Below are 11,459 nucleotides of genomic sequence, written 5' to 3'. Positions count from 1 at the left end.
GCACAATGACCTTTAACCCCCACAGTTTAGAGACCTGCTTGGTGTGCAAGAATTGGGGTTGAGCTCGAGGGGGAGTGTTGAGATATCGAGCTCCACTCGTGATATGCCAGGGTGACCGTTGTGCATTTATGTCACCGACTTGTTAGCTACAGATGTGGTTGGTACACCACCCATGAATAATAGCTGGATGACAGCTATCCTTATCTACTCTAGCTCGTGGCTCAGTTAGTATGCCACCTTAGTTAGCTGAGTTTGGTTTGAGACCCACATATAGGGTTCTTCTATTTCTTTGTACTAGAGTTCTTTTGGCTTTCACAACTAAGAAGAGGAAAATTGTTTTCAGCCTCCACCTTTGTGTGTATTCCCCCATTGTGTATGTGAGAAAGCTGCAAGTGAGACTCCTTCCTTCTCTCCCACTATCTTCATAGTTGGAACGTGGTAACTAGAAGGTGAGTAATTGCGGGCCACTGCCGTGGCTGGTAATTAACTGCTAGCCTGATGGGTCTTATCCCCTAGCATAGATGTGGCTGGGAATCTTAGATGCTACCACCTCTAATCATTCATTACCATGCAAGTCTGTATTGCCACCTTGAATTAATCAAAATTTGGGCCAACCACCGTGGTGGCTCTCACCTTGACAGTGTAGTCGAGCTACAAACTGCTATTCCATTCCCTTAACTGTTTTGTCTTCTATCCCTCTCGATCGTTTCATTCTCCCTTGCAATCGGACTACTGTAAACTCAAGCCTCCACTATTCCATTTCCTTCACTATTTCATCTTCTATCCCTCTCGACCATTTCTTTCTCCCTTGCAGTCGGACTGCAAACTCAAGCCTCTACTGTTCCATTTCCTTCACTATTTCATCTTCTATCCCTCTCGACCATTTCTATCTCCCGTGCACTCTTCCTACAACTTCTATCCCCTCTTGTAATGGACCCTCCTCAATCTGGGAGCTCCTCACACAATTGTTCCTCCCCCTCTGTAGCACAGTGTGAGAGCCCCTCCTCCCCTGATCTTGAAATCATGACATATGGGAGCTCCTCTCTCACTCTTCAAAAGCCCAATTTGGATGCTCTCCAAAACTTCACCAGGTTGGTATAGGCCCGTGAACGTGAAGGAGGGGCAACTAGCTGTCAAGGTCATAAGATTACCATTAATGAAAGCATGATTGAAAATGCTCTAGGAATTTCTGGAGGTAGTTTGCAAGCACACTTTTTCGAGAAGCAATGGGGCATGCTAATTGGTGTTTAAATAGAGCTTGCTTAATAACAACACCACATCCATCATGTTCACCCTTGCCATGGCTAGACCCAAAGAAATTCCAGATCACATCTAGACCAGTCAGGGATTTGAACTTTGAGATGAAGTAGAATCCAGGGCTGATTTAAATTGAGAGGCAACACCATTTGACCACACCCAATGTTGTTTTATATTTTTTGCATGGGGATTTTCCTTTTTCAGCCATTCCCAATGCAGTAGAAAAGCATGCTACACAAATAAGGTGTCATGCTCCCTATCATCTAAACTGTAGAAATGGTATGCACATTGCATTGACCTGGACTCCTATGAGTCAGCAAGAAGATTGGCATCAGGTTTGGAAGAATCAAGCAAATGACTATACATGATATGCACAAGAGTTGTTATCTATTTGCTGTACCACTGAGCACTTTGTATCTCATCTTGTTCTTGAAATGAATTATTTTCAGCAAAATCTATGACATATACAATAGTGTCACGGGGAAAATTGGCAAGGCACGTCCTGAACTACTTATCCTACCAGCTGGTCGTGAAATTGTGAAGCACATATTTTGGGATGGATTGAACCACGTGACCTACAAGCTCTCTTGGTTGGGTGCTCTTATATGACAGTAGCAATCTCTTTTTATCGGATCCTTCAACATTGACATTTTTAAATCTCCTCCATTTTACAGCAACATGGTTGTCTTCCCTCATTTCATTTGGACATACATTGAATGTTTTCTTCTTCAGCTTCAAACTGCAATTCTTGCATGTGCCGCCATGAATGCATTCAATCTTGTGCCACTCATGGTCTCCCTTTGGACAAACCACTGGCTCCCATAGAGACCTTAGGCTACAAAACGTTCCCTCCCTTGCAACACACAATGAGGATCCAGGTTGCCTACAGATTGTGCATCATCAAGGAGGCATGGGCATCAATCCCCATGGAGTAATGCTCCAACATGACCAAATCTCAAGTCATTCATAGCTGGCCCGGCTAGGTCAAAGTCTATGTGTGTTTTGCAAACAACAAACATTCCTATCTTTGAGATTCTTGACATACTAGGGCTTACAATGCTCAAAGCTCCTTTGCCCAATTGAAATGTCTAGATTCTAATCCGTAAACTTGAGATACAACTTCGTCTGCTGACCCAACACGTGGGAACAATAGAGCAGTGAGCCCCTTTTTTGCTACTACTAAAAGAAGACAAAACATACTCTAATTAAAGTATATAATGAAGTAAAATAATTTTCAATCATCGAGCTGGTTTAGGACAATCACAATTTCAATCACCGGGCTGGTTTAGGACACGTTTAGGATAGTCAACCACCGGCAATACCCGCAGATATTTGTTCCTATTCACTCGTATCAAAGCATTCCAATGGAAGATTTGCAAGAGCGATTCCTTCGTTTCAGGCTTATGGTTCATAGAGATAGATGGATGAGACGGAATCGTCACTCATCCAAAGATTTTCTCATTCATAACATGTTGTTTGAAAGTTACCCTTCCCTCTTCAGACATCAGCGTCCTCGATGATAAAGTCTGGGAACACTCTCCGCAACTGATATACGGATTCCCAGGTAGCTTCGGATAGAGGCTGACCATGCCATGCAACCAACACCGTGGGTATCTTTCAATTTCGTATTTGCATTGTTCCTCGGTCCAGGATTCTTGTTGGTTTGCGCCTTGCAATATGTTTAGGACAGTCACAATTTCAACCACCAGGATGGTTTAGGACACTATGACAATTTCAACCACTGGGCTGGTTTAGCCTGACGGTCTCAACTTCACATATATTAGATAATACAAGTATATTGCTTTTCATTTTTGAATTTCACCATTAGAAAATAACAATATATTGCTTTTCATTTCTAAATTTCATAATTTCAATCACAATTTATGTCAGTAACTACTTGCTATTTATCGTGACTCGGCATCGGGATGGTTTAAGACAATCACATTAAGTCCAAGCCATCCCGGTCTAGAAATAGTGGTATATGACCTGAATAGTAGGAAATTAAATTTAACAAATTTTAGGAAATTAAATTTAACAAATTTAAGTACTAAGAAACACAATAATTTCAACCATCGGGTTGGTCAATAACTAATGACTATTCAAGTACGCTAGTTCAGGATAATCACATAACTAGTGATTGAGCTGAGGCAGCCATGGTTGCATGATGTTCCAACCACCGAGATGGTTTTGTAAAATAACAATATATATTGCAAAATATATTGTTGCTAATTTCTTCTCAACCACGCCACCGGGCTGGACAACAACTAATGTCTGTACTTCGACCACGCTAGTTTTGGACAATCATATAACTAGCAATTGAGCTGAACTAACCTACGGTTGCATGATGTTCCAACCATCAGGCTCGTTTAGGACAATCACATTTAGTCCAAGCCTGGTTTAAAAAATGAAACAAGTAAACTATCCCAAAGCTCAATCATAAATAACCACCAAGCTAGTTTATGCACCACTAACCTGCATTGTATCTAGCATATGTATGATGTTCTCCTCAAACACCTTATGTCCCATCCGCTTCTTGTAGATGTCCTTTCTATTTATAGAAACTCTCATATTTTTATGCCAAAGCGTCATCACTATAGCAATGACTTCGGCACTTAAGCTGTCTCTCCTTTTCTTGCGTTCTGTTGAAGCCCACAGGCTTCTCAGATTGGGATGATTGTGCATTGCTTCTGCTCTATGTTCAATTGCTGGAGCCACGTTGGTCCTTCTGATTGACAACATCTTCAACATTGTGCACCCAAGCCATTTCTCCTTTGTTTCAGAAGACACCAACATAGCTAATGTCGCCCTCTTTACAGCTAGTTGATCTAAGCTTACACCCCTTTTACTTTCTGTAGGCCATTTCTCAGGCTAGAGAGCATCGCCTCTTGGGTGTACATCTCCTGAGGTGTTGGTAGGTTTGTTACTCTATGAAGTTTAGGATGTAGGCTAAGGTTTGTGAAGAGTCGAGACTGGTAATCACCTGAATGGCCTGATGTTGCTGCCTTGAATGCTCCCATTAATCGTGACACCACAGCTCATGTTATTTGCTCCGATGGCAATGATCGAATGTGTGCATCTGCAATCACTTCTTGCTGCTACTCTGTAAGGAGTCTTCTTTCTTCTCGTTGTTTCTCCCTTTACGGATGTTGTAAAAGTGTCTTCCATTGCTGATTCGATACTATGCCAGCGCTTTCCTTGACCCACACTCTGTTCCTTGTGCCTTGACTTGACTTTTCATCTTTCTTGTCTCGCAGCCTTTGTCTGCTTCTCTTGCAAGCCATGGTGAGCTGCATGTTGCCCCATTGATGCCATGGCCACGGTTAGTCCATAATAGACCCTGGCAAACCAAAGTGTACACAAGGTCACGTCGAGGTGCGTGTGGGTTGCAGGGCATTTGCAGGGCGGGGGTAGGTTGCAGGTAAATCTTCCAAGATTTGATGGGCAAGAGGTGTGAAAATTCAAAATTTGCGATAGTAGTGAAATTTCAGCCGTTGGTTTTTTCCCCCTCCGACGATACACGTCAATAGAATTTAATATCCCAAACAAGTGCAATGCAGCCTAAAATGCTTCAAAACACTAATAGGCCGAAGGGGATGCTATCGTGTTTGATGTTGCGTATTATTAAATGCAATGACCTTTGGCATGTTTATGAGCCATATAGCAAGCAAGTGCATGGAAAAATAAACAATTCACAATTGTAAATAGTGTTGGATTTATTAAAATATCTTTTCACATGCACAAATTGCACTTTTCCAACTTCTTCCATTTTAGGGTGAATCTAAATACCAATACTAACAACTATCAATGTTTCAAGACCACCATGCAGTAGTCCCACTAGTTTGGATTCCAAATTTTCAATCTATTTTGGTTTTCAATAAATAAATAAAAAGCTATGGAGCATGTCCTCAAATGGGTATGCATCACTTTAGCACAACATTGGAGGCCTGTTAACCCATGCCTAATGTTCTCATTTAGGTGTGTCCTTGGGTTGAGGAGAAGCTCATGTAGTGTACTTTTGAATGATTACTTGGTTGCATGTATGTATAGAATAAAATTTTGATGTATTTGAATAAATTGCCATATCCTACAGTCTTCAAGATGCATGCTTCACATGCAACATAGCACTTGTAATGATTTAACGGTCTCGTTCCAAATACTTCATCCATAATTTTTTGCTCTCATGTTCAATTTTTAATGTGTACTACAACTTGAAGTCAAAGTTTGCTGAATTCCATCGAGCAATGCATAAGTTATGGGTCATACAAGATACCTATATATAGAAAAGTCCTTGAATATCCTCACCAAAAATGGCTACACCCAACCAAACAATGACCCACATAATGCAATTTTAAATTTACAATCATTTCAAAAAGTAATTTTAAATTTCTTAATGACATTATGGCATACATATTTTTATTCTTACCTAACAACACAAAGCAACTATAGATGCACAAAATAGCGGGTGCGTTTATAGGCGTTTCTTGAATTGAGAAATTACGAGCACGTCTAATAGCGTGTCTAACAGCGCATCTATTTGCGCATGTATTGACACGTCTATTATGCATCTACACTGAGAAAATACGGGCCTGTCTAACACTGCATCTAACAGCACATCTATTTGCGTGTGTATTAGCGCGTCTATTAGTGCGTCTATACTGAGAATTAGACGCGTTAAATCCTGCACCATATCATCAAACACCTCCTCCTCCACGGCTTCATGAGGTAATGACGGAGGGCTACTATCACCATCACTCCATGCATCCATAACGGTCCCTCTTAAAGATCCCACCTCATATCGTCGACGCTTCACCTCCTCATGACGAGCATAGGGCAACATATGCTGGTGTGGCATTGCATCCTGTATCAAATTAAAACAGGATCATAACTCAAACATATGAACACCCATAGGTATCTTAATCAACCTTAACTCTTTAACACTTACCATGTTTACGGTCACATCCCATTCTCCATACTTTGAGATGTGATTGAGTGTAATCCTACATGCATGATATATGTTTGCTCGACATCGATCACACATACATTTGATTTTTTGCTCCAACCACATTTTGCAATGGTGGATACGGAGGGATTCATCCTCATTGGAGCTACTTGTTGAAGATGAAGACCTCCTATAAATAAACAACCCAAAAAATTTGCTCTTGTATCAAATATTTATTCTTAAAGCTCTGTGGCGCGTCTAATACCGTGTCTATAGGCACATCTGTTTTGTGGTGCGCATCTATAGGTGCATCTAAACCGTGTTGTAGATGCACAATTAGACGTGCATCTAGGCACATATATAGACATGCAATTAGATGGACTTATAGACGTGATTTTCAAACCTACTTTTAGCACGCTTTCTTTTCTTCACATACTTTTGGCATCGCGCAGCTTGCTTTGCTATTAACAGACACAGTTCTGAGCATCCACACTTATCCCCAAGCACCCACACTTATCTTGAGGCTTACATAATCATCTCCAAGCACACAAGAGAAGAGGGTGAACAAGGAAGAGAAGAAAGAGAAGCAAAGGGTGAACAAGGAAGAGAAGAAAGAGAAGCAACTTTGAAGAAGGCCAAGAAGCTTCCATACCTCTATCCAAGGTAAGTCTCTTTATGGTTGATCTTCTTTGAAAGTTTCTCTCTTTGGATTTGTTCTTTGTCGTATCCAAGAAATGAATGTTTTTGGTACTAGTGTTGTGCTTTTGTGTCAGTCGCATGTCCTTTTTGAGTTTTTAGAATAGTCCATCTGTCGAAGTATGTCTATAGATGCATCTGAGAGCGCATCTAAGAGCGTGCCTAAGAGTGCATCTATAGATGCGTCTACTCTATTTTTAGAAACAAATAGCCACGTCTATAGACGCGCTATTATATGCGAAGATAGATGCGCTTTGTGGTTTGGAGTCTATAGTCCTGACTCTTGGGGGGTGTTTAAAGTACCCGTCATGTAGTCATATAACTCCTCAGGACTGGGAGGGTACCCCAAAAGGTTATATAACTCCCGAAAGGTGGTCTCTCAAAGATCAAGTGAGCCTGATGAGCTTCCTGGCCACATGATGAACTGAAAAAAAGAAAAAAAGAAGATTACTGATGAGCTGAGAAGAGAAAAAGAAGAGAAAAAGAGAGAAAAAGAGAGAAGGAAAGAGAGTAGAAAAGAGAGGAAAAGTGGGGATAAAAGAGAGGAGAAAGGAGAGAAAAAGAGAGGAGAAAAAGAGAGAAAAAGTGGGGATAAAAGAGAGGAGATAGGAGAGGAAAAGAGAGGAAAAGAGAGGAGAAAAAAAGAGAGGAGATAAGAGAAAAATTACCACAAAAAGAGAAGGAAAGAAAGGATAAAAGAGAGAAGGAAAGAGAGGAAAATAGAGGAAAAGAGAGGAGAAAAAAAGAGAGAAAAAGAGAGGAGATAGGATAGAAAAAGAGAGACGAAAAGAGAAGGAAAGAGAGGATAAAAGAGAGAAGGAAAATATAGAGTGCAATCCCTTTTTTCAATCGTGCTTGCCCTTTCCATCATTCATGCAATCCCCTTCTTCAATCATGCAATCCCTTTCCATCATTCATGCAATCCCTTTCTTCATTCATGCAATCACTTATTTCCATCATTCAATATGCAATCCTTTTCTTCGAAGTGGAAGTGGAAAGGGAAAGGGAAGAGGAAAGAGAAAGGAAAGGGAAGGGAAGGGAAGGGAAGGGAAGGCAAGCCTGAGAGAAAGCTAAGTGGAGGGGATGGAGAAGCAGGGCAAGGAAGGAGAGGTGGAGGGTAGAGATGAAGGGGAAAGAGAGGGCGGAGGACGAGGGGCGAAGGGAGGCGAAGGGGAGAGGCGGAGTTGTGAAGGTAAGTGAGTCGATTAATTTGGCTTTACATTATTTAGATTTATGCTTACATAGCTTAAGTTAATGTGACAACGTGGTCTAATTGATTAATTGAAAATTAGCTAGAAGCGATTAGGAGACATGCATGTAAGTCTACCGAGTCCCACCTATACAACCATATATATTTATGTGCATACATAACTCAAGGTTAAATGTTGGACGTTGATACAATAGCTTTGCTATGTATAATGTAATCGGGAATCCCGTGGTAGAAAGTTTGCACACCAATACAAAATATTCAAAAACTAATTGATCTGATACTAAACCACATTCTTTAGATGATACAAGGAATTTGTCAAGGTTAAATTCTCTGGGATGCATTGGGTTGTCTTCTGCATACACAACTATAATTGAAGGTTTTTTCAGCCTTGAACTTTAAATTTAGATGTCTCCATTCTACATTGTCTCAGGCCACCACTTTCTAGCTCCACAAAACTGCAATTCGCGGTGAAGATCAAATTCCACCCAAACCAGAATCACAGAATGACATGGACAAGGCCTAGAGAAAGAGGTGAGTGCTTCGACCAAGTTGACGATGCGCACACATGCAAAGTACCCTTTATTTCAAACAAAGGAAGCAGCCCTTCTTCATTATATGAAGAGGTGAGCGCTTCTACCAAGTCGACGATGCGCACACACGCAAATTGCCCTTTATTTCAAACAAAGGAAGCAGCCCTCCTTCGTTTTATGAAGAGGTGAGCTCTTCGACCAAGTCGACGATGTGCACACATGCAAATTACCCTTTCTTTCAAACAGTCAAGACACACTCAAAACTGTAGGTAGCTCTATACGTCAATAACCCCCAGTTCTGTACGTCAGTAGCCTGGCAGCTCTATACGTCAATAGAGTGGCCGAGTATGCATCAATAGGGCTCGCAACAAGACGATTGCTGAATATGCTCTCGCGATGTAGGCCTCCTTCTCCTTCTGCCCTGGCCGATGACGGTCCACTCTCACCCTGGGCACATGAGGAGAAATTCCTCCGATGGCTTATTGTTTGGTGACGTTAGAGTTGGAATGAAAACGGAACAGCAACCCTTCCCTGACGATGCCTATCCGACTATACACAAGCAGTTAATGACACGTTACCAACCCATAACCAATCAAAACGCTGCCCATCACCCTTTCTTCTTACTGGATTCCTGTGGGATCATATCACAAGGGACTTTAGACCAATCTCTATATAGGAAATTTCTAGGTAACTAGGAAATCTAAGCATATTTCCTAGATAGGAAGAGCAATTTTCTCCCCTTTATCTAGGAAATTATTTTTCCTATATAGACTAGGTAGTGCTATCTAGGAAATTTGACTTTAGTGTGGAGAATCAAGTAGATTCTAAGTTATCTATATAGGAAATGAGGTCTTTTGTATATAGGAAATTATATTTCCTATATAGACCATGCAATGCTATGTAGGAAATGTGACTTTCTATATGGTGAATGAAGTGGATTTTATGTTTCCTATATAAGAAGTGGGGTATTTTCTAAGAAATGTGACTTTTTATATGGAGAATCAAGTGGATTCTAAGTTCCTATATAGTTAATTAGAAAACATGTATCTTTTCTATGTGGTGATTTCAATTACCTACATAGAAATGAGTTGTTTATGCAACCAAGAACATTGTATTATCCATGTGAATTTTTATATTAAAAATGAGCAAATATATAAGAATCTTGTATAATTTAATTTGAACAGGATACACTATAGGCAAATTATAATTTTTACAAATTTTAAAACTCTCATATTTTTTCTTCTATAAATCCAAACTTTTCTAAGTGTAACATATAATAATATATCTATTTGTAAGTGCAACATACAAATAATGTCAATGTGAATTGTCAAATGTGTAAAAAATAAAAATATGAAATGTAATTTCAAATTGATGATTCAAATAAAAGGGTCAATTAAAAGTAAGTGCACAATGTGCAGCTGATATTCATATGAAAGTCTCAATTGTCTAATAAAGGGTAAATAATTACTTGAGCCATGAAATGAACAATGTGTGATGTAAAATGAAATGTTTTGGTGTAAAAATTAGTTATCTCATTTTAATCCAAATGATAAAATTAATTTTAAATGAGATGTTGAGATCCTCTAGTGCACAAAATTTCAAATAGTATGCAAAGTTTTATGTTGTGATGTCAACGGGGTGTCAATGCATCTTCACTCCATTGATTTTTTGATACCCTGAAATTCCATGTACATTTGTAAATAAATATGACAAAATAGACCTCTAGGTTGCTTGCTATATCGTCCATCCAAGAGGCATTCATCTAATTGAAAGAAAGTTTGCTAATCTCCCATTTTTTTCCCTTAAACTTTTGTATTAATTCATAGTACACATTATACATTAAGTTAGTATTATGCTGTGGTATTAATGTATAGTCACTCCATGAACTTTTTGATACCCTTCATCCATCTATATTTGAAAATAAATCCAAAATAAAACTCTATGTTGCTTGCAATATTGTCAATCCAAAAGGAAGCCATCTAGCAATAACATAATTTTCTTAGGTCCATGCAAGCACGGTGACAAAATTGGCCTAAGTAGTGCATGCCCGCCACCCATTCCTATGTGATGCTAGGGAGAAAGGCTCCCTAAAAAGATGGAGAAGCAACTTAGCAGCCATCAAGTGTGTGAAAACAATGAGTGTGGAGCATGGTGAGGATGGAAGTACCTCAAAAGAGGTGGAGAGGTGTGATGAAAGTAGTACCTTGAAAGAGGTGGTCACTACGGGTGAGGCTTTGGGTGAGCAACTTGAAGAGGATGGAGAATCGATGTCGTATATGGAAGCACTAGCAAAAAATCTCCAACCGAGCTTCACTCCACTCGAGTTGGAAGAAGCCAAATAGATCGCGCAAGGGAAGTTGCAACCAAAGGGTGGTACGAAGTGGGTTAGAAGCATGTTGCAAACTTTGAGCTCCAGGTTGAAGACATCAGGCCGAGCTGAAGCGGTTGGCAAGAGAAAGTGCCTACTTCTTCTTTACAGGTAGGGTTCAACTTTGGAGGAGCTCCAACAGGTCCTAGCTAGTTTTTGAATGTGATATTCCAGCCTTGGCCTATATGGCAAAATTCATTGCTAAAGGATTTTTTTTGGTGCACTTTATTTCGAAAGCTCTTTGCTACGATGGGATTTTTTTTGGTCCGCTTTATTTCGAAAGCTCTTTGCTACGATGATTTGAGTAGGTCCTTCATGTTTTCCAATGCTTCAGTGATTGTTATCCCTTGGAGTGCAACTTTCTTCACCATCAGATTTGAGCATGCAAGAGAGTGCACTAATCCACTTTGCTTCTAATCAAGTGACCCCATCATCGTATCCAACCACGAGCAAATGCGA

This window comes from Dipteris shenzhenensis, chromosome 29, assembly GCF_047967505.1.
Source record: "Dipteris shenzhenensis isolate YYH24624 ecotype China chromosome 29, Dip_SZ_1.0, whole genome shotgun sequence".
NCBI lineage: Eukaryota > Viridiplantae > Streptophyta > Polypodiopsida > Gleicheniales > Dipteridaceae > Dipteris > Dipteris shenzhenensis.
Note: the sequence above shows the minus strand (reverse complement) of the source record.